The sequence below is a fragment of the Marmota flaviventris genome, chromosome 16 (genome assembly GCF_047511675.1).
Source record: "Marmota flaviventris isolate mMarFla1 chromosome 16, mMarFla1.hap1, whole genome shotgun sequence".
Lineage (NCBI taxonomy): Eukaryota > Metazoa > Chordata > Mammalia > Rodentia > Sciuridae > Marmota > Marmota flaviventris.
Window position 1 is genome coordinate 27,347,369 of NC_092513.1, and position 24,885 is coordinate 27,372,253.

Below are 24,885 nucleotides of genomic sequence, written 5' to 3' on the forward strand. Positions count from 1 at the left end.
GGCTCAAGTGATCCTTTTGCATTACCTTCCAAGTAGCTGCCAACTACAGGTACACATCAGGTTCATTTTTAAGGAAAATTAAGTGTGTATAATGTCCCATTTGTGTAATAGTGAGAGGAAAACCTAAGTGTATCTGTGCATTTTAAAAAAATTACAAGGAAACAGGAAATCAATAGTGGAGGGTAGGAAAGTAGAAAGTTTAGAAGATGAAGAGACATTTTTCATTATATTACCTCTTAATTATTTTATCAACCAACATAAAAACTCACCTTTAAAAACTACATTTAGGTTGAAATTGGCAGCACATATCTGAAACCCCAGGCCACAGGAGGCTGAGGCAGGAGGATCTCAAGTTCAAAGCCAGCCTGGCCAACTTACTGAGACCCTATTTCAAAAATAGTTATTTTTTTAAAAGTCTGGCAGCATAGCTCAGTGGTGGAGTGCTTGCTTAGCATGAACAAGGCACTGGCTTCAATCCTCAATTATGGGTGCCTCCCTACTCAAGGGAGGCTGAAAGCCAAAAACAAGGGAAAAAAATCTTACAAAGCAAGAAGAGAAAAATGACTAATTACCTATACAAGAACCCCAAAAAGTTTACAAATGATTTTTCAACAGAAACGAAGAAGGCCCACAGTTGTGCATAGCACAAAGTGCAAATCTTAGTTGGGCGCAGTAGTGCACGCCTGTAATCCCAGAGGCTCAAGAGGCTGAGGGAGGAGAATCACAAGTTCAAAGCCCTAAGCAACTTAGTGAGACCCTGTCTAAAAATAAGAAGGGCTAGAGATGTGGCTCAGTGGTTAAGCACCCTGGGTTCAATTCCCTGTACCAAGAAAAAGAAAACAAGAAAGTACAAAAGTGTAAATCCTGTATCCTGAACAAAGCTATCTTATGAAGGTGAGAGCTGGAATTGTAGCTCAGTGGTAGAGAGCTTGCCTAGCACCTGTGAGGCACTGGTTCAATCCTCAGCACCACATAAAAATAAATAAAGGTATTGTATCCATCTACAACTAAAAATATATGTTAAAAAAAAATGAAGGTGAGAGTCAGCAGTGAAAAAGGAAAAAAAGGAGAAGGACGAGGCCTGGGATGGTTCAGTGGAAGAATGTTTGCCTAGAACATGCATGAGGCTCTGGGTTCCATCCCCAGCACTGCAATAAATAAGCAAATAAAAATGATTAATGGACAACTACAGAATCTTAAACCTCTATTACAAAGCAAGAGAAATGTAAGAAAAAACAAAGAAAAGAACTGGGGGCAATGGCATACAATTGTAAACCCTGCTATTCTGGAAGCTAAGGAAGTAGCTTAGCATTCCAGGCCAGCTTCAGCAATTTAGTGAGACCCTGTCTCAAAATAAATGTTTCAAAAAAGGACAGGGAATATATCTCAGTGGCAGAGTACTTGCCTAGCATGGATGAGGCTCTGGATTCAATTCCGAGTACTGAAAATAAAAAAGAAAAAAACAAGAAAGGTCATAGGCACCCAAGAAAAGATTTCAAAAACCCCATCATCTGAGATAACTTCAAGGTATTTAATTATCCAAAGAATCAAGGTTAGGAAATTTGCACAAATTCCCAGAATATGAGAGAATCAGGATTTAAACCAAAATGGTATCAGACTCCAAATTCTTAACCACATTCCATTCTGCAGCATTTACCATAGAACATTACTTCCTGCAATCATGAATTGCTCAATAAGTAGATGCTGTTAATGATAATAAAGTCAAAATAAAGGGTGCTTCTATTATAAATAATTCTCCTAAGATTGATTTTCATTCAAAAATGCTGAAAATATCCAGCCAAAAATTCAAAGCAACCAAAGATATCCTTCAGTTGGTGAACGAATAAACTGGTACATCCAAACAATGGAATATTATTCAGTGATTAAAAAAAAAAATGAGTTATCTAGCCACAAAAAGAGGAAACTTAAATTCATATTACTAAGTGAAATAAATTAATTCTGGTGTGTGTGTATGTGTGTGTGTGTGTGTGTGTGTGTATTGGTTATTGGGGACTGAACCCAACCACAGATGTGCATCCCAGCCCTTTTTTATATTGAGACAGGTTCTAACTAAACTGCTCAGGTTGGCTTCTAATTGCAATCCTCCTATCTTGATCTGCCAAGTAGCTGGAGTTATAGACATGTGCCCTGCTAAAAGAAACCAATTTTAACAAGCTACATACTCTACAAATTCAACTACATGCCATACTAGATATGGCAAAACTAGAGTGGCAGTCAAAGATCAGCGATTGAAAGCAGTTAGAGGAAAGGAAAGAATGAAGAAGAGATAAGAGTTCATATTTTTAAGTCAGAGAAACTATTCTGTATGATACTGTAATGGTAGATACATGTCATGATTCTCTTCTTCAAACTCCTAGACTACAATACCCAAAGTGAACTAATATAAACTATGGACTTTAGGTGGCAAAGATTTGTCAATGTAGGCTCATGGATTGTAACAAATGCACCACTGTGGTGGAAGATCATTGATATCTGACATTAGGCACTGTCCAAACCCATGGAACTGTTTATTCAGTGAAATGTTTTGGCCAGCTTTTTCATCGTAGCAACCAACAGATCTGAGAAGAACAACTTTGGAGGAGGAAAAGTTTAGTTGTTTCTCAGTTTCAGAGGTCTCAGTTCATACAGCCAACTCCATTGCTCTAGGTCCAAGATAAAGCAGAACATTATGATGGTAAGGGTGTGGAGGAGGAAAGCAGCTCAGAACATAACAATCAGGAAGCCTACAAAAAACTCCCCTCACCACGGAAAAAACATAAACTCCAAATGCACACTCTCTGGATGACCCATGTCCTCCATACACCTCACCTGCATACAGTTACAACCCAGTCATCAGGTGATTAATACCCTGATTAGGTTAAGAATCTCATAACCCAAGCATTTTACCTCTAAACTTTCTTGCATTATCTTACACATAAACTTCTGGGGGATACCTCACTTCTAAATCATAACAGTTAATCCACATAGAATCTCAGTTATTGAACATAAAAAAAAAAAAAGCCAAACCCTCATATAAACTATGAACTGTAAAAATATATCAATACTGGCTCATGTACTAAAACAAAACTATCAAGGTAATGTCAAGATGTTAATAAAGTCAGGTGTGAGGTGTAGTGGCTCACTCTTGTAATTACAAGACTCTGGAGGCTGAGGTAGAAGCCTTGCAAGTTCAAGACCAGCCTCAGCAACTTAGTGAGAACTTGTCTCAAAATAAAACAATAAAATTTAAAAGGACTGAGGCTGTAGCTGATGGTAAAGCATCCCTGGGTTCAATCCCTGGTACCAAAAAAAAAAAAAAAAAAAAATGTATTTAAAGATATTAATTAATAAAAAGGCAAACTGGGCAGGGGGAAAGGAGGTAATACAGGAACTTTGTACCTTGCTCAATTTTTCTACAAACTAAAACTGCTCTATAAAATAATGTGTATTTTTTAAAAAAGAAAAAAAAAAAAGTTAAGCCTCATGGTTCATGCCTGTAATTCCAGAAACTCAGGAACTGAGAATCTATCTCTGATACAGTGCTTGCATAGCATGTGCAAGGTCCTGGGTTCAATCCCCAGCACTGAAAAAACAAAACTGCAACCTTGGGAGGTGGAACAGAGGGAGGAGTTGCAGGATCTGGGGCAAAATGCTGAGGAAACTTGTTACCTCACATCTGCCAACTTTGCCTCATGAGAGGAAAATGTGGCTGAAAATGAAGTCCGAAAAAGCAATATGCAGCAGCCTCAGCAACTTAAGAAAGGACTTAAGCCACTCAGTGAGACCTTATTTCAAAATTAAAAAAAAATTATAAATAGCTGGGATGCGGCTCAGTGGCAAAGCACCCATGGATTCAATCCCTGGTACCTAAAAAAAAAAAAGTAGTGCCTCTAAACCACACTCTAAGGTGTCAGCTCCTGGTAACCTGCTCCCATTCCAGTAAATTTTAAACACAATCTAAATAAAATATGAATCATAATCTAAATCTAAATTTGGGGGGAGGGTTGACAACAAGGGTGCTTAACCCCTGAGTTACATCCCCAGCCCTATTTTGTATTTTATTTAGAGATAGGGTCTCACTGAATTGTTTAGTGCCTTGCTTTTGCTGAGGCTGGCTTTGAACTTCCGATCCTCCTTTCTCAGCCTCTTCTTACCAAAGCATCCGGATCCGCTGAGATTATGGGCAATTGCCAGCCCTGAGACCAGGTCTCTCAAAAATGTTTAGGGTCTCGATAAATTGCTGAGATTGGCTTTGAACTTGCAATCTTCTTACCTCAGACACCTGAGCCACTGGGACAAAAGGCATGTGTCACCTCACCCAGCTTAACCTAAATAATCTTACCATGAATCAGCCAAGACCTCAATGTTTTCGATGTTCCAAGAAATATTTAAAATATATACATACACACACAAAAAAAAAAAAAAAAAAAACACATGCAATTTCATTTTTAAAATGCACTAAAAAAATGAGCATGGTGGTACACATATGTAATCCCAGATACTGGGGACAGCTATGGCAGGAAGTTCCCAAGTTCTAGGCCAGTATGGGAAACTTAGCAAAGCCTTGCCTCAAAATCAAAATTTTAAAAAGGGACTGAGTATGTAGTTCAGTTATAGAGTACTTGCCTAGCATGTTCAAGGCCCTGGGTTCAATCCATATACTGACACCCCCCCCCAAAAAAAACTGCAATTTCAAAGCACTACACAAGATAAACGGCTACCCACACTGAAAACTAAACAATTCTATTTAGGGTTTAGGAACATTTTAATTATTTTTATTAATTACTGCTCATAGTTAACCTACAATGAATAATCCTCATTTCTAAGAAAAGAATATGTAGGTCAATGGCCATGATATATTTAGAAAAATATATTTAGAATACTTTCTGAATTTCCAGCCTGTTCCTCAGCCTAAGACTGGATCATGCTACAAAGCAGTCTTCTTTAACCAAACATGAAAGGTCTGAAAATCTGAATTGGGGGGGGGGGGGGTGCGGGGGGTGCTGAGGATTGAATCCAGTGCCTTGTGCCTATGAGGTAAGCACTCTACCAACTGAGCTATAACTCCATCCCCCCCCCTTTTTTTTTAATACCAGGAATTGAACCTAGAGGTGCTTAACCACTGAGCCCTTCATTTTCTTAAATATATTTTATTTAGAGACAGGGTCTCATTGAGTTGCTTAGGGACTCACTAAACTGCTGAGGCTGGCTTTGAACTAGTGACTCTCCTGTCTCAGCTGCAATCCAGAGCCACTGGGATTACACTGCACCTGGTATTATAGGCATGCACCACCATGCCTGACTATACATTTGGTTCCTTAAAAATGTTTTATTAGGGGGGCTGGGGTTTTGGCTCAGCGGTAGAGCATTCGCCTAGCATGTGCAAGACCCTGGGTTCGATCCTCAGCACCTCATAAAAACAAATAATAAAAGTATGGCGTCCAACTACAACTAAAAAATAAATATTAAATAAATGTTTTATTAGGGCTGGGGATGTAGCTCAGTGCTACAGTACTTGTTTAAGGTGTGAAAGGCCCTAGAATCTATCCCCAGCACTGCAAAAAAAAATTATCAAAATAGATTTTTTATGATGGGTTTGTTTGTTTGGTACTGGGGAGTAAATTCAGGGGTGCTCAACTACTAAGCCACATTCCATATCCTTTTTTGCATTTTATTCAGAGACAGGGTCTCACTGTGTTACTTAAGGCCTCACTAAATAGTTGAGGCTGGCTTTTAAAGTCATGATCCTCCTGCCTCAGCCTCCCAAACCATTGGGATTACAAGTGTGTGCCACCACTCCCAGCCTTTATGATATTTGGATTCTTTAAACATTATGATGACATTTTTAAAATGTTAGATTATTTGTTATAAATGTTCATTTTAATAATTCCCAAACCATTTAAAAATGGTAAAGACAAACTCTACTATAAGTAAACAGCTATCCTTTACCTCACTTTACCAACAGATGCATTATTAACATAATATGAGCCTCCCAGAAGAACATAAAAATGATAAAAGGCTTTACAAATTAATTATTTTTTCAAAATAGCAGCCACTGAATTAAAGACATCCAAATCAAAACTACACTAAGATTCCACCTCACTCCAGTCAGAATGGCAATTATCAAGAATACAAGTAATAAGGGGCTGGGGTTGTGGCTCAGCAGTAGAGAGCTAGTCTCGCACGTGCAAGACCCTGGGTTCGATCCTCAGCACCACATAAAAAAATAAATAAATAAATAAACGAGTGAAATAAAGGTATTGTGTCCAACTACAACTAAAAAATAAATATAAAAAAAATACAAGTAACAAGGGGCTAGGGCTCAGTGGTAGCACACCTGCCTGGCACATGTGAGGCAATGGGTTGGATTCTCACGACAATCAATCAATCAATGTCAATGACTTAAAAATATTTTTTTAAAAAAAGAATACAAGTAACAATAAATGTTGGCAAGCATGTGGGGGAAAATGGCCACTCATACATTGCTGGTGGGAGTGCAGATTGGTGCAACCACTCTGGAAAGCAGTATGGAGATTCCTCAGAAAACTAGGATGGAACAACCATTTGACTCAATGATCCCACTCCTTGGTTTATACCCAAAGGATTCAAAATCAGCATACTACGAAGACACAGCCACATCAATGTTAATCGCAGCTCAATTCACAATAGCCAAGATATGGAACCAACCCAAGTGACCTTCACAGGAGAATGGATAAAGAAAAGGTGATATATATATATATATATATATATATATATATATATATATATATATATATATATATATCTCAGCCATAAAGAAGAATAAAATTATGGCATTTGCCAATACATGGATAGAACTGGATACTATCAAGCTAAGTGAAATAAGCCAATCCCAAAAAACCAAAAGCCAAATGTTCTCTCCAATATGTTAATGCTAACCCACACCAAGGGAGTGTGGGGAGGGGAAGAATAGAAATTCATTGGATTAGACAAAAAAATGAAAAGAAGGGTGGGATAGGGGAATCAGAAAGACAGTAGAATTAACAATTGGACATAACTCTTCTATTCTTTTATATGAATACATGACCAGGGTAACTCCATATCATGTACAACCACAAGAGTAGGATCTTAACTAGAATAAATTATACTCCATGTAAGTACAATGTGTCAATATACACTCTATTGTCATGTATACCCAAAAAAGAACAAAAACGCTGGGGATATAGCTCAGTTGGTACAGTGCTTGCCTCATATGCACAAGGCCCTGGGTTCAATCACCAGCACCACAAAAAGAACAAAAATAAATAAATCTTTTTTTAAAAAAAAAACACCACAGGATATGCAACTTAGGGATTATAAGAATGAAGAAAGCAAGTTGGAAGTCACCGTGGACAACTTTGCAAGACCCTGTCTTAAGATGAAATTTGAAAAGGGTTAGGGGATATACGTGGTGATAGAGCACCCCTGGATTCAATCCCTCATACAATGGTGGGGTGGGGGGGATCTATGACTCAATTAGTACAATCTAAGGCTTCCCCTGCACCCTGTACTGGGAGTTGAACCCACAAGCACTTTACCCCCAGTAAAAGCTATACCCCCCAATCCTATTTTTTATATATTTTATTTTGATATATGGTATTACTAAATTGCCAAGGCTAGCCTAGCAAATTGATTCTCGCCTGCTGCAGTGGTGCACACCTGTAATCCCAGTGACTCAGGAGGCTATAACAGGAGATTCCCAAATTCAAAGCCAGCCTCAGCACCTTAGAAGGCCCTAAGCAACTCAGCAACATCCTGCCTCAAAAAGTAGAGGGGGGGGAGGGAGGAAGGAAAAGAAAAAGAGCTGGCGTATGCCTCAGTGGTTAAGTACCCCTGGATTCAATCCCTAATACCAAAAAAAGAAAAAAAATCACAAATTTGCAATTCTCCTGCCTCAGTCTTCTGAGTCCCTGGGATTACAGGGGTGCACGCTCTACTTATGTATTAACAACAAATACCAAGCCACTTCATAAATTTAAAAGCTATGCTACTGATTTCATAGTTTTCCCTAAAAACACAAAATCCAATTTTTAATAGATTTTTCTCCTCCTAGTGTTGGAGACATGAACCCAGAAGTGTTCTAACACTAAGGTACATCCCCAGCCCTTTTATTTTTGAGATAAGATCTCACAAAATTGCCCAAGCTAGCCTCAGTCTCCCCAGTACCTGGGATTTACTGGTTTGCCAACATGCCCAGCTAACTGCGAATTCATTTTTCAAAAGCAGTGGCAATTTCCCTATCAGTTGAGACCAAGATAGTGTGTGTGTGTGTGTTTTACTGGGGATTTAACCCAGGGGTGCTCTACCACTAGGCTACAACCCCAGTCTTTTTAAATTTTTATTTTCAGATAAGGACTTACTAAATTGCCCAGATGAGCCTCAAACTTGCAACTCTTCTGCCTCATCCTCCCAAATTGTTAGGATTACAGGTATGCACTACCATACTCAATTGGATCAAGATTTTTTAAAAGAAATCCATTAGCAATCAATCATCTTTAGAGACAAAAAGGTTTCTGTTTTGCTTTTTCTTTTTGCAGTGCTAGGGATTAAACGTAAGGCTTCTCACACACTAGGCAAGTGCCTAATCACTGAGCTACACACCCATAATTGTGGGTCTCTGAAATCACTTATTTAGCTACTTTGCCTTAGCTCAACTGTGCCTACTTTATACCTAGATGATTTAAAAAAAAAAAAAAAAAAAAGATGCTCAAGCCCAGCACAGTGGTGCACCCCTATAATCACAGCTACTAAGGAGGCTAACGCAGATAGATTGCAAATTCAAGGCCAGCTTCTTGCTTCTGCAGCAAGACAACTTCCGCAGTGAGATCCTCTCTCAGAACACAAAATAAAAGGCCTGTAGATGTAGTTCAGTGGTAGAAGTGTCCCTGGGTTTAATCCCCAGTACCAAAAAAAAAAAGAAAAACAGACAACCAAAAAAACATTTTGAAGTTCTATCTAGTTTTATTTTTTAAACATAAACAAATAGCCAGGCACAGTGGTACACACCTATAATCCCAGCAGCTTGGGGGCTGAGGCAGGAGGATCACAAGTTCAAAGCCAGCCTCAGCACCTTAGTGAGGCCCTAAGCAACTTAGGGAGACCCTGTCTCTAAATAAAGGGATGGAGATGTGGAGGGTTGTGCACCCCTGGATTCAATCCCTGGTAACAAAAACTAAATAAAAAAAATAAACCAAAAACCAGGGATAGGAAACACATAGACTGGAAAGCAACAGACAAATTGTAACATGAAAATAAGAAAGATGAAAGCTTTCAAACAGTATTGTGTGCCTATTTTCTGCTGATTTTAGCCAATATCTCGAAAAGTTTTAAAGTTATTAATATTTCACAGTGTTAGATAAGCTAGCTATCAAAATAGAGTACTGTGAAATATAATGGAAGGGGAGAATCACAATACTAATAACTACCCAAGAAAATTATCACCTATTATTACCTGATTTTTCTGACCATAGCACACAAATACATTCCACTGTCTACTGTATAAAAAAAGATAGTTTTCTTTTCTTTATTTGATCCCAGGGACACTCTACCACTGAGTTATGTCCCCAATCCTTTTTATATTTTGAGACAGTTTCACTAAGATGCCCAGTATGGTCTCAAACTTGCCATCCTCCTACCTCAGCCTCCAGAATTGCTGAGATTATAGGTGTGTACCATCAAGGTAATTTTTAAAGCAAACAAAAATAAGTGTCTTTTTGTTCTTAGAGCTGCTCACTGATTTCTTACACTGTTTCGTTCTATTACTACCCAGCTCCCATACACGGCCAAGGCCTGTGGTTTTGGAGATATGAAAAATCTTGCCAGCCTCCAGTTACTCAGCATTTCCCTGGCAGACAAGAGATACATGGAGGGGTAGGTGTCATTACGAGCAGATGTGGGAAGTATTTGAAACAGTTTCCAGCCCATCGCCTGTTGACTTCTTTCATGGCCTACATCAGTATAAGCACATCAAGACTTGTGAAAAGGAAAAGGCCAGACTTTTCCTTTTGTGAAGAAAGCTTTAGGCAAGTGTGGCTCTACCAATACAGATGACATAAGATGTGGAACTACTGACAGTAGAGATGATGAAGATACTGGTCTCTTTGGATCTGAGGATAAGCAAAGCAGCAGGAGGCTAAAGGAAGAATGCCTTGTATAGAATCAGTCAAAGATAGCCAAAAAAATCTATACTTCTTGCCAAGTCTTCCCTCTCACTAGAAGTGAAACATTGGGATGATGACATAGATATGGCAAAATTAGAAGTGTATCAGAAGCATTCAAACAGAGAGCTTGGTTTGGGACTTCTAAAACTACTTCTGGTGGGATATGAAGTTTAAAGTTTCAAATACTGTCAAAGGGAGATCAGTACAGTAAACTGACCATGGGCAGGGAGGATGGCAGGGAAAGGGGAAATACAGGGGAATTACAGCAGCCAAATTAACTGTTATATTGTGTGCATGAACTAATAGATAACAAATCACTCCATTATGTATAACTACAAAGCACCGATATAAATCTGGGAAAAAAACAAAAACTTCAAATATAGTGTGTAGTTGAACATGATACAGTTGGAACACACATGTTAGAGGAGCACATAACTGCTGTAGAGGACTAAGGACAATCCCTAGACATGGTTACTTTCATGGAAGATCTAAAATCCACCCTGGGTCCATGTAATTAAATAAAAGTTTGAAAGATTAAACACAAACAAGAATTTTATGCTACTTTATTTTTGTAGTACTGGGGATTAAATCCGGGGCTTCAAATTGCTAGACATTAGTTCTACTAAGCCACAACCCTGCCCTTTTTTGAGACAGAATCTCTCTAAATTATGTAACCCAGCCTCAAACTTGCTATCCCACAGTGTCTACCTCCCAAATAGTTGGGATTACTGACATGTGTTACCATACCTGGCAAAGCCCAAGGACTGAAGCAGGAGAACCCCAAACTTGAGACCAGCCTGGGCAATTTGGTGAGATTCTATCTCAAAATTTAAAGAGGAAAGGTGAGAAAGCTGGGGATGTAACAAGTGTTAAAGCATCTCTGGGTTCAATCCCCAGTACCACAATAAGGGGAAAAAAAGATTAATTTTATACTTGGGGGAAGAGAAAAATAAATTGCACATTATGAGAAAAGCATTTAAAAAGAAACAAATTATTTGTATAAATGTTTTCCTCATCTCCTCAGTCCCATTACCTTATAATATCCCATAAAAACAAGGATCATGTTAATTCCATTCATTCACAGTTCCTAACACATAATAAATACTTATCAAAAGCTGGGGACATAGCTCAGTTGGTAGAGTGTTTGCCTTGCATGTATAAGGCCCTGGATTCAATCCCCAACACCACAAAAAAAAAAAAAAAAAAAAAAAAGGAAAGAAAATAAATTGCCAAGACCAAATGGGCTTGATGGCACATACATAGTTCTACCTACCCTGGAGACTGACAAAGGAGGATCACAAGTTCAAGGTTAGCCTCAGCAACTTAGAGAGATCTTTTCTCAAATATAAAATAAAAAGGGCGGAGATGTAGCTCAGAGTAGAGTGCCCCTGGTTTCAATTCCCAGTACCACCAAAAACACACACAAAAAGAAAGAAAACACTATGGCCACTAATGAAATAAAACTCTTTGTAGCCAGGCACACTGGCACACACCTGTAATCCCAGTGACTAGGGAGGCTAAGAGGCAAGAGAAACATCAATTCAAAGCCAGCCTCAGCAACTTAGTGAGGCCCTAAGCAACTCAGAGAGACCCTATCTCAAAATAAAAATATACAAAAGCTAGGGTTGTGGCTCAGTGGCTAAGTGCCCCTGGATTTACTCCTCAGTATATAAAAAAAAAAAAATACTTAGGAACTTCATAGTTATGGATATAATGGATTCTCTCCTTAGATCTTGAGGGGAGGGGACTTTCTTTTGCTATTTAACAAGATACTACTTTTACCCTATTCTTTCTTGTGCCATGTGGCTTAAGATATTTAATTTTATGGTATCTGATTTTGCTGCTTTATGCATAAATATGCAGTCACTTTATTTACAGTATTCTAGTAAGGAAACAGCTTTACTAGGCTATTAGCAACTGTGTCACTTTTTGTCTTATGTTTTATGGAGAAAAATAAAATCAAAGAGAAGTTACTCTATGAGAAATCATACTGATTCTATGTAATGTAATATTGTCCTACACCATAAAGCAAACACTTTTTTGAGAGGGGAGGCAGGTACCAGAGATTGAACCCAGGGGCACTTAACCCCTGAGCCACATATCCAGCCCTTTTTTATATTTGCTGTGGCTGGCTCTCAACTGGTGATCCTCCTGCCTCAGCCTCCCAAGCCACTGGGATTATCACACCAAGCCCTTTTTATTTTTTGAGATAGGGTCTCACTAAATTGCTTATGCCTAAATTGTTTAGGGTTCACTGAGTTGCTGAGGCTGGCCAATAAACTCCAAGTTTCTGAATCTTTTGAAATATTGGAGGGGGGGGTCCTCTTTTCTAATATCTATATATAAACATTAACTTATTTAATTGACTACTAGTACTTTTTTCCCCCCAGTGCTGGGGATTGAACCTAGGGTCTCACACACCCCAGGCAAAACATTCTACCACTGAGAGGCAACTACTACTTTATATAAGCACCAATACTTGAAAACAATTTTGTGTTGGGCTCAGTGGCCAAACATATAATCATAGCTACTCAGTAGATAAGGCAGAGGATTGCAAGTGCAAGGCAGGCCTCTACAACTTATTAAGACCCTGTCTCAAAATAAAAAATAAAAAGGCTGGGGGTATAGCTCTGTGACGGAGTGATCCTGGGTTCAAACTTCAGTACTAGAAAACGAAGTGTAATTGAGCCCAGCCCAATGACAGACCTGAAATGCCAGCTACTCGGGAAGGAGGCAGAAGGTCGTGAAGTTGGAAGCCACCCTGTGCAATAAAGTGAGACCCAGTCTCAAAATTAAAAGGGCTGGGAGTGTAGCTCAATGGTAAAGAACTCATGCATGACGTTCTGGGTTTAATTCCTAGTACTAAAAGGGGCAAGGGGAACAGGAAAGAAAATGACTGAGAAGAGGTTTAAAGGGTTAGAGTACATAAAGAAAATGCTAAGGACTGGGGTTGTGGCTCAGTGGTAGAGCGCTTGCCTAGCAGGTGTGAGGCCCTGGGTTTGATTCTCAGTATCACATAGATAAATAAATAAAGGTGTTGTGTCCATCTACAACTAAAAATACAGACATTAAAAAAGAAAGAAAAAATGCTTAAAAATTGTATTTTTTTCCTTTTTTCTCCATTTTTTTACTCGTGGATTATAGTTGTATATAGTAGTTATTGGATGTTATTACATATTTGTATATGCATACAATATAACAATATAAATTGGCCAACATAAGGAAATGCTAAAATAAATAAAGCTAAATGAATCTGTCCACAGTAATATATGCTGGATTAGGCCAATGGAGAACCTGAAATATAAATTGTGAGACTGAAAATATGAAAAGAGAGCAGCTTTGCTTGCTTGCCAGCCAATCTTTTCTCCACTGATTAAAGCCCTATAAATAGGCCAAAAGTGATAATGGTTGCTCAAATCACTTATTACTGAAGATACTACCACTTCTGGCATGTACCTGGCCCAGCGCGGGGACTGTGAATAAACTAACATCAAATAAGAATCCACATAAGTTACTAAGTGCAAAAAAAAGGTGAGTTACCCATTACTCAAAAAAATTAGTGTAAATCAAAAATAATTTAAGATATAGGGTCTAAATTTCTCCAAGATTTCTGTTCTGGTCATTTTCTATCTCCCTCAGAAAACAATTCACATAAAGAAGGGTCACCAAATGTTGGAACCTGAAGTCCCCAAGACAAATTGCTAAAAATCTATCCACTGTACATATACAACAAATTGCTTAGTGGATTGCAGAAGAAAAAACAATGGGAAACACTTAATAAAATGCTGACTTCAAGCCAGGTGCAGTGGTGAATGCCTATAATCCCAGTGACTCCAGAGGCTAAGACAGGAGGATAGAGAGTTCAAAGCCAGCCTCAGCAATTTAGTGAAGCCCTAAGCAATTCAGTGAGACCCCGTCTCTAAATAAAGTACAAAACAGGTCTGGAGATATGGTTCAGTGGTCGAGTGCCCCTGAGTTCAATCCCTGGTACTGCCCACCCTGCCAAATGTTGACTTCAAAACATGCTTCTCAGCTGGGCACAATGGCACACGCCTGTAATTCCAATTACTGAAGAGGCTGAAACAGGAGGAATTCAAGCTTATGACCAGCCCGGGCAATATAAATATTTTTGTTTTGTTTTGTTTTGCTTTTTGTTTTTGGTACTGGGGATTGAACCCAGGGGCATTTAACCACTGAGCTACATGCCCAGCCCTTTTTATTTTGATTCAGAGTCTCACTAAATTGCTTAGGGCTCAGTAAATTGCTGAGGCTGGCTTTTGAAATTGTGATCCTCCTGCCTCAGACTACTGAGCCAGTGGGATTACAGGCCTGCACCATAGCACCCGAGAAGCCTGGGCAATTTAGCAAGACTGCCTCAGAATAAAATAGAAAGGGCGAGGGATATAGCTGGGTGATAGAGTGCTCCTAGGTTCAATCCCCAGTACCACCAAAAAACAAAAACAAATAAAACTTTCATCTCTTGTCTAGCATGTGGAGGCCCTGAGTTCAACCCTTAGCACTGGATAAAAAAGAAAACCTGTTTCTATGCTATGTTTTTAGTTTATGTTTAAACTAAGGCAGGCAGGATACTGCTTAAAACTTGACTGCATGAAGTTTTTGTTCTTAATACAGAAAGGAAAACAATCCTGTTTTCCTAGAGTTTTAGTCCACACCCAACTTCCCTATCCCCAACAATACTCTTCTCTAATTATAAGGAACTTAACAAAATAGTGACTCTAGACATCAGGAAACTTATTTTTTTAAAACCCAGACAACACAGTAAAAAGATAACTTCTGATTTCTTTGGTCAGTAGCTTGTTTCTCAAGTATTAACCATACTAATAAAAATTTAATAACTAGACTACCATAGTTTATATCTTTCTTAGGAATAACTATTATAAGTAAATTTGAACCCAAGGGTGCCCTACCACTGAGCTACATTCCAGACCCCCTTTTAAATTTTATTTTGAAATAAGGTCTTGATAAATTGCCCAGATTCACCCCAAATCTGCAATTCTCCTGCCTCAGCCTCCTCAGTAGTAAGTATACAACACTGTGCTCAGTTCCCAATACATAAATTTAACAGATTTAATTTTATTGCTCTAATCAGAACTGATTAACTAAAATGTGGACTTGATTTTCAGGTAGGAAAAAAGTATTTTGGAGCTGGTGCAGTGCACATGGCTGTAATCCCAGGAACTCGGGAGGCTGAGGCAGGAGGATCACAAATTTGAGGCCAGACTCAGCAACTTGGGGAGACCCTTTCTCAAAAGGTAAAGAGGGTTGGGGATATAGCTCAGTGTAAAACATCCCTGGGTTCAATCTTGGTTACCCTCTCCTCAAAAAAGAATATTTTGGGAATGAATGGGCAGTATAAAAAAGAACATTCACATTCAAGTCTCCAGTCCTATTCTTTTAAGCTTTTAGAGACCCATTTAAGAAAAATGTTGTAGGTCAGAGTGGCCCAATTTTATAATCACAGTATTTTGGGATGCTGAGGCAGGAGAATCACAAGTTCAAGGTCAATCTAGGCAATTCAACAAGACCCTATCTCAAAAAGGAAAAATAAATTTGTTTTTTCTTGGAATAAGAAATTGAAACCAGGGGCACTTAACCACTGAACCATATCCCCAGCCCTTTTTTACATTGTATTTAGAGACAAGGTCTTTCTAAGTTGCTTTAGGCCCTCACTAAGTTTATGAGGCTAGCTTTGAACTCACAATCCTCCTGCCTCCGCCTCCCAAGCCCCTGGGATTACAGAAGTGCACCACCACGCTGGCAAAAAAGAAAAAAAACATTTTAAAGGGGGGTGGGGGGTGGGGCGCAACAAATATGTAGCTCAGGGACAGAATGTCCAGTACTCACAAAAAAACTTTTTAAAGTATTCCTTTTTGAGGAATAGATATGATCAAAGTTATGTTATTTGCATGTATGACTATGCCACCATGAAATCCATTATTCTGTATAATTAAAGTACACTAATAAATAAGTCCAGTTAATAACTTAGAGATCTGCACCATTTACCAACTATTTTAAGTGATAGCCTAAGCAAATAGAAATGAGCTTCCTTATTTTGAATAAAGACATGAAAAACAAAATTTATAACAAACACTGTAAATTAAAAGCACAAATTCTAAATAAGAAAACCAATAGACTATGAGTCATTGGTTATTTTAAAATATTTTTAGGACTGGGGATATAACTCAGTGGTAGGGTGCTCACCTAGCACGTACAAAGTCCTGGGGTTAAATTCCCAGCACCACAAAAAATGAAGTATTTTAAAATCATTTTTACTATTCTCAGCTGTTACTAATATGTTCTGATAAATGTTTATAGTATATACAAAATGTTTCCACTCCTAGCAGTTAAGGAATAGATTTAAAACAAGCAAAACACCTTTTCATTTCACCCCGCTTCTTCCTTTTACAAGGCCCCGTAGGCTGAGTATAAAAACTGACTGACTAAACATCAATCCCACCTCTTATGAGAGAAGCTGCCCACACAGAAGAAAACACTTGCTTCTTTCCCTTAAGCTCACTAAAAGTTTTAAAAGAATAAGGAAAGTGGGTGGGATTAAAGATAAAGAATACTGGGACGAAGTGGTACATGACTAATTCCAGCTACGGGGGATGCTGAGGCAGGAGAATCACAAATTCAATGCCAGCCTCACCAAATTAGCTAGCCTGTCTTTTAAAAAGCAGGGGGAAAGGGTACTGGAGATATAGTTCAGTGATAGAGCATCTCTCTGGGTTCAATCCATTATGCAGTAGGGGGTGGGAGATTATTAAATTTCTTTAATCTGGTGATCATGAATCCAACTAAACCGACATGATGATGAATATGATCTCAGAAACTGGGGAGGCTGAGTCAGGAGGATTACAAATTCAAAACCAGCCTCAGCAATTTAGTGAGGCCCTAAACAACTGAGACCTGTTTCAAAATAAAAAATAAAAGGTGCTGGGGATGTGTCTCAGTGGTTAAGCACCCCTGGGTTCAATCTCCAGTACCAAAACAAAAACCCAAAATAAGTAAATGAGACCTGAGCTTGGGTGTTCTTCAGTGATAGGAGAAGTTGCCTAGCATGTGCATAGCCCTGGGTTCAATCCCCAGCAACAACCACCACCAAATTTTTTTTTTAAAGTATATATATATAATTTTAGAGAGAGACAGACAGACACACAGACACACACACATACACATCCTATATATAAACAGGAGCAGTACAATTTCTACTTTTTAAAGCCTAGGAGGCTGAGACGGGAGGATCCCGAGTTCAAAGCCAGCCTCAGCAACTGAGGGAGGCACTTAGCAACTCAGTGAGACACTGTCTCTAAATAAAATATAAAAAAGGTCTGGGGATGTGGATCAGTTGTTAAGTGCTCCGGGTTCAATACCTGGTACAAGGGAAAAAAAAAAAAAAAGGCCTATCTCATCCTTCATATACCACCTGAGTTTTTCTTCACTAAAAGAAGAAAATTCAAACTTGTTAGCAGACTGAAGTACATCTTTTCATTTCACCCCGCTCCTTCCTTTTACAAGGCCCTACCTCTATCTATCCTATCCACCCCTCTGAAAATTCAAGGCACTCGCCCAACAAGACTAATTCAAAAAGCTTGATATTCATGACTTTGCCTAGTCTGTTCATTAGACTGGAATGTCATCCAGAAACCTATCTCAAACCTCAGGTTTAAATGTTGAAGTTTCAGAAGCACCAGGACCTTGTTGGGTCTTAATTTCCTCCACAGCTTTTGCAACTACAGCACTACTGGCACACAACAGGGAATCAATAAATTAGTGCTGTGAAAATAAAAGAGGTTCCACATGAATATTTAGTCTTCTGTGCTTTCTCAATAGCTATTACCCCTTCTATAGTCTCACAACCTTTTACTCAAGTTATTATATGTCTACTTCATTTTGCCTACACAATTATAACTAGCCTCACATGCACAAGGCCCTGGGTTCAACCCCCAGCACCACAAAAAAAAAAAAAAAATCTGTTATAGGTGTTTCAAGCATTGTCAATTCAGCAAACACAACATAACATTATTTTCATGTCCCTAGTTACATGCAAGAAAATGAAAACAGTCTAAGATAATTTACCAAAGTTACCATATGTAAGTTTTGGGTCTCTAAAAATATACCAGTTCCAAACTTTAAAAAATCTGCCTAGTAAGCTCAAAGCTCAAGGCTAAAGGTTTGATTCTCAGAACCACAGAATAAAAAATACTTGCCAGGCAAGGTGGCACAAGCCTTAATACCAGCAACTATGGAAGCTGCAGCAGGAGGATCACAAGTTCAGGTCAGCCTCAGCAATTTAGCAAGGCCCTACCCACCTCAGTGAGACCTTGTCTCAAAATAATAAAAAAGGCCTGGGGATGTAGTTCAGCTGCCAAGCACACTTGGGCTCAGTTCCACTACCAAAAGGGAAAAAAAAAAAAACATAACATTGCAGATCACAAAGAAGTTGCTAGTCATACAGTGAAGAGATTTTTAAAGTCTAAAGTCAATATAAATATTAAAAGCAAACAACCTTTGACAGAAATACATTAGCATACAGTTCTAGCAGAGCTGCATTAAATTATAACCTAAAGCTGAATTTATCTTTATATGGGTTTTTTGGTGGGAAGAGGATACTAGGGACTGAACCCTGGGGTGCTGTACCACCAAGAAAAAAACCCAGCCCCTTGACATTGTTTCGTTTTGATTTGTTTTGTTGTGGTGCCAGGCATCGAACCCAGAGGTGCTTAACCACTGAGCCACATCTCCAGCCTGTTTTATTTTTGACGCAGGGTCTTGACAAGTTGCAGAGGCTGGCCTTGAACTTGCAATCCTCCTGCCTCAGGCTCCTGAGCAGCTGGGATTAAAGATGTCCACAATCACACCCTTAAGCACCTTTGTTTTCAGACAGGGTTTCACTCCTTTTTGAGAAAGGGATCTGCTACACTGCCCAGGCTGGCCTCAATCTTGCAAATCCTCCTCCCTCAGCCTCCCAAGATTCAGATGTGCACCACAGTGCCCAGCAATACATGGGTCTTGAATAAATCATAAAAACTATAAAACAGTTTTATGACAGTAACTCTCACATAAATGGATGAAAGAGTAATATAAACTGAATTGGTGAGTAACATAACAAACAAGCACACTATGAATTTAATATGAAGCCAACAATGGGGAGTAAGGTTCCAGTTTCAAAATCCAGTCCACCCTATTTTCCACAAAAAGGTTCAGGGAAAAAAAAAATCCCCATTAAAAATCTGATTTAGGCCAGACTCATGCACACCTGTAATTCCAGCAGCTCAGGAGGCTGAAGCAGGAGGACAAGTTCAAAGACAGCCTCAGCAACTCAGCAAGGCCCTAAGCAACTTAGCCAGACCCTGTCTCAAAATAAAAAAATAAAACAAGGCAGGAATGCAGCTCAGTGGTTAAGCACCAATGGGTTCAATCCCTGATAACAAAAATTCTGATTTAGTTGGTCTTTTAAGTACCTTGAAGTTTCTCCTTGCCTTTCAGACCTAAACACTTATTCTGATCTTTACAACTATATGTTAACATTATAAAAAAACATATGGTTTGAGCTGGGCACAGTGGCGCATGCCTGTAATCCCAGAAGCTAGGGAGGCTGAGACAAGAGGATTGTGAGTTCACAGCCAACCTCAGAAATGGTGAGGCACTAAGCAACTCAGTGAGACCCTGTCTCTAAATAAAATTCAAAAAAGGGCTGGGGATGTGGCCCAGTCAGTGGTCGAGTGTCCCCCCAGTTCAATCCCCGGTACTGAAAAAAAAAGAATAAAGGTGTTAGTGAAAAGCACTCTAGAGGAACCAGATTTAAGCCAAGCATAGTGGTACATGCCTGTCATCCTAGCTATTTAGGAGGCTGAAGCAGGAGGAGGATCACAAGTTCTAGACCAATCTCAGCAATTCAGGGAGACTCTGTCTCAAAATAAAAACGACTGTAGCTCAATGGTAAAGCACCACTGAATTCAATCCCTAGTACCACCAAAAAAAAAAAAAAAAAAAAAAGCAAGAGTTGGGTATGTAGCTCAGTGCTAGAGTGCTTACCTAGCAAGCAGGAAGGCCTGTGTTTATCCCCAGTAGCGGTGGAGGAAAAAAGGGGGGAGGGGGACTGACTTATAAATTTTTAAAGTGTTTTTAATTCTCATTTAATGAATCTGCCTAAAAATTTCATTCAGGTTCTTTTTAAAGTAGCATACAGCTCACTGCAGTGAATTCAATCTTAGTTACCTGGAATCAAATATAACTCATAACTTTATATTTACTGTACACAAGGCACTCTAGCAGACATTGTATTGGGCATATTAATCAGCCAAAATACTTTCTACTAAAAAAAAAAATAAATTATCATTGTGATTCCTCAGGACACCAGGTAACAATTATCCTGTTGGTCTGTAAAAATGCTTGTTAAACCAAAAGGCAATGCTCTGATTACTGGAGAAATCCATATTGCCAGGATCAGCAAAACTACCTTAAAAAGTTAATAGCCTCCACCCTTAAAATATCCCAAGAGAAGGGAGTGATTCAAACTATTAGTTAGCATATGCCCAGCGATACTACACAATAATAACCTAAGCAAAACTGCCAGATGCATTTGTAATTAAGAAGTCCAACCTTGATAAAGCATCATCAGTGGGATTTTCATCCAACTGGGTGGAAGGATTTTGCAAGCAAAAGCTCAGGCAAAATCCGAAAAGCATACTTAAGCATAAACTGCCAAGCAGTGAAGGATCTAAGAGAGCCAGTAAAACCCTCTCTTCCTTCAACCTGAGAAGCATCTCTTCTTTTGGAACCAGGACAGAGCAATTTAAAAGAAAGAATGAATGACCTACAGTTCCAATAGGGACTGCTAGATAATCGGTACGATACACAAATCAGACAGTAAGAAAAATGTATGAAATGCTACTATGGAAAGGAATAGAAAACCCTGGGAAATCAAGAAAGACAAGAAATTTTTAAACGGGGGATCGTCAGTTTACGTTCCAGCCTGCTTTTAAAGAAAATCGCAAACTCCCAAGAAGAGGACAACTTTGGATTTATCTCTCCCACTGATTTCTGGCATCTGCCGTCGGACAGTCTTGGAAGCGTCCAGAGGCAGGCAGCACCAATCCTATGACAGCCCTTTCTCCAAGGCCACGGCAGCGCGGCGCTGGGGAGGCCGCCGGGACTCTTCGCGGCAGGGGCAGGTGTCGGCGCCAGACTCTGGCTCGCCGACTTGGCGGAGCTGCGGCTCTGCTTCCCCTGCCCGCTGAGCGCCGAAAAGTTAAGTGAAGACAACTCCTGGGACGAAGTCGCTTCCCCACGCGGCCTGGGGGCTGCGGCCCCTCTCGCCTGCCCCAAGCCCCAGCGGCCGCGAAGGGCAACTCGGCGACGCCGGAGGACGCGGGGGTCACCAGCAGCAGGCAAGCCACGGGGTGGAAACTGTACGGGCCGCGCTTCCCAAGTTCTGGAGCAAGCCCCCAGCGAACCTCCGAGACGCCGACCTGGCCCGTGACGACCCCGCGCCCGAACACCGCAAAGCCCTCACCCGCGGCCCGCAACCCTCCGCCTCGCCCCGACCCTTCCCTGGGACGCAGCCCGAGCACCGCGGCTAGACCAGCAGCCAGGCCGCGGCCCTGCGCCCCTTCCCGCCTCACCTGCGCTCCGCTGCTGCGCCGTACCTTCTCACCCGCTCCGCGCGCCCCGTCGGGGCACGCACGGACCCCCGGCCGGGACTCTCCCGGTCGCGGTGACTAGAGACGCCTCGGCCGCCGCCGCCTTCTCTTTCTAGGCACAAATCCCGGCAACCAGCAGAGGGTCGCAGTCAGCGCCCCCGCCGGGGCCAAGAGAACCTCGCCGCCTCCGCAGCCTCCACCACCAATTCCCTTCAGTCGTCCGCGCCGCCCCAAGAAAATGTCACCAGAGGCCGTTCCGCTCTGCGCCTCACTTCCGCCCGGAACCACAGAGCTAGCGCGGGTCGCCTAGAGCGGCCGCTGCGGCGAGAGCCTCTAAGGACTGTAATAGAAGGCCAGGGGAAAGCCCGACAGCGCCATCTGGCGGGAAAGAATCCGCGCTCCTCCCGCTGCAGAGTGTCGGCGCGTTGGCGCCGGCTTCGCGGGCGTCTTTCCCACATGATCTCGTTCTGTACAGGCAGCTCCCTTCCAGAAATGTCTTTCCGAGGGGGTAGAAAAGCCAATCAGTGCAAACCAAGGATAGCGCTTTCATTCCCGTGCACTGCCCAGTACTCACCCCCTCCCGAAGGTTTCCCGATGCTAGCGAAATCTGAATCCTTGAATCACTCCAGCAGGAAGCCGGCTCCCTTCTCTACCCACTTTTCCTCGGAAGTCATCACCTTGGCTTGGGGAGACCAGGCTGTGCTCCTCTGGTGCCGTGGCCCCAACGTCCTGTTCAAGTTTCCGCACGGGAACCTTGCGAGCCTTGCAGATAGCGCGCCACCTGCTGGTACGATGGGATCCGCCAGGGAGACCCCGCTCTGCCCCAACGTTCGTTCCAAACGCCCCAAATTCCACCTCTGCAGAGTCATTCCTTGCATTTGCAGCTTGCCCTGGGAAGAGTGACGCAACGGCGCTGTCTCTGAGTTTTCCAGGCGCGTTCCAGAGATGGGGCGGAGGAGGGAGGCGGGGGTGGGGGTGGGAGGGATTAGTTCCTGTTGGGGGACCTGGAGAAAGATGAAGCGATCACAGCCGTCTGGAGAGTAGAAGGCTTCCAAAGGAGGAAAAGGAGATGCGAAGCACAACCTCACTACTCAATATCTGGCTCCCTATAAGCAATACAAAGTTCTGAAAGGGGACAAAATAAAGGACTGTAAGAGAAAATATCAAGAGTCTTTACCTTTTTTTATCATTTATATTTTTCTGCTACATTTATTATTCCTACCTTGATATTTTTGTTAGTGCATTATAATTATACATAGTAGTGGGGTTCGTTATGACATTCATACATTTCCCTTTTAAACAGCTGGATTTTGATGTGGTGGCCCATGCTTGTAATCCCAGTTACTTGGGGGGCAAAGCAAGAAGATTCCAAGTTTGAGTTCAGCCTGAGCAATTTTATGAGACCCTGTCTCAAGAGAAAAAATAAAAAGGGCTAACGATGTTGCTCAGTGATAGAGCGAGCCTGGATTTTATCCCCAGTACGGAATGTTAGTGTGTTGTGTTGGAAGAGATTTTGAAAATCCCACAACTCTCCAGCCCCTTAACAGTCTCCTCTTTAGACCTGGCCCTTCAGAATCCCCACCTCACCCCAAAAAGCTGAATTTAAATATATTTTCTAGTATGTATGTGTGTGTATGTATGTAGATAGATAGACAGATAGATAGATAGATAGATAGGGTACTGGGGATTGAACTCAGGACACTCAAACACTGAGCCACATCCCCAGCCCTATTTTGTATTTTATTTTAAAGACAGGATCTCACTGAGTTGCTTAGCACCTCACTATTGCTGAAGCTGCCTTTGAACCTGTGATCCTCCTGTCTCATCCTGCTGAGCCACTGAGATTATAGGTGTGTGCCACTGCACCAGGCTTAAATATATTTTTATTAACATATGATAATTGTATTATTTATGGGGTACAGTGTGACATTTCAAAAAATAATGTGTCATGATCAGGTCAGGTAAATCATATATCCATTACTTCAGACACTTATTGTGTTGAAAACATTCAAAATCTTCACTACTAGCTATTTTGAGATCCTTCACTACCACCACCATCACCACAGTGTATTGAATCCAGGGCCCCAGCCCTCCTGTCTTTTTTATTTTACCCAGGCTGGCTCCAACTTTCCCCCTCCCCCATTTAGTACTAAGGATTAAACCCAGGGACACTTAACCACTGAGCCATATTCCCAGCCCTTTTTATTTTTTATTTTGAGACAGAGTCCCACTAAGTTGCTTAGGGCCTCCCTACATTGGTGACACTGGCTTTGAACTTGGGATCTTCCTGTCTCAGCCTCCAGAGCTTATGAGGTTACAGGTATGTAACCACCATGTCCAGCCTGCCCTCCAAATTTTGACCCTCCTGCATTAGCCTTCCCAGTTTCTGGGATTACCTGCATGCCTGCTCACGGCTTCTAGTACCTATTTTGAAATATTCAACTAATTGTTATCAATCACACTCATACTTCTCTGCTACAAAACATTAGAAGTTACATCCACCTTAGTTGGGAATGTAACTCAGTGGTACAGTGCTTGCCTATCAGTGTTTGCCCAACACCACCACCACAATAACAACAAAAAATGGATTCATTCATTTAATCCTCATAACAACCCTGTGAGTTTGAAGCTATTACTAATCCCAGTTTGCAAAGATGGAAACTGAAGCACTGAGTGACCTGCCCAAGATGACACATTGGTAATGGGATTCTAACAGACAGTCTGACTCCATAGCCCACTTTTTAAACCATAACCACGAACTGCCTTCTTGAGATTCACTGAGAATATACTATGTGCCAAACAAATATTTTATCTGTGTTATTTCATGAATTCGTTCATTCATTTTCTGCTACTTTAGTTCTCAAGGAATTTGAGAAGTTGTGGGGTACTGACAAAGGCCCAGGCTCTTTCAGGAGAAAAAGAGAAAGGAAAATAACCACTGAGCCACATCCTCAGCCCTTTTTTGTTTAGAGACAGGGTCTCTTGAACTTGCTTAGGGCCTCACTAAATTACTGAAGCTGGTTTTGAACTGGTGGTCTTCC

At 40.8% G+C, this 24,885-nt stretch overlaps 1 protein-coding gene and 1 pseudogene across 5 annotated transcripts in view; one reads left to right on the top strand and one right to left on the bottom strand.

Annotated features, from left to right (window-relative positions):
- The window catches only part of Ark2n (arkadia (RNF111) N-terminal like PKA signaling regulator 2N), an 85,583-nt gene extending 63,070 nt beyond the window's left edge, over nt 1–22,513 (bottom strand). For 3 of the 5 annotated variants that reach the window (XM_027935664.2, XM_027935661.2, XM_071602793.1), the window contains exon 1: nt 21,827–22,114. The gene's annotated coding sequence lies outside the window, so the exon portion shown is untranslated. Of the gene's footprint in view, nt 1–21,826; nt 22,115–22,418 lie in introns of those variants that run through there. The other 2 variants (XM_027935662.3, XM_027935663.2) reach the window with 2 other exon arrangements.
- LOC114092967 (elongation factor 1-beta pseudogene) lies at nt 8,391–10,323 on the top strand (annotated as a pseudogene).
- Nucleotides 22,514–24,885: the final 2,372 nt, after the last annotated feature.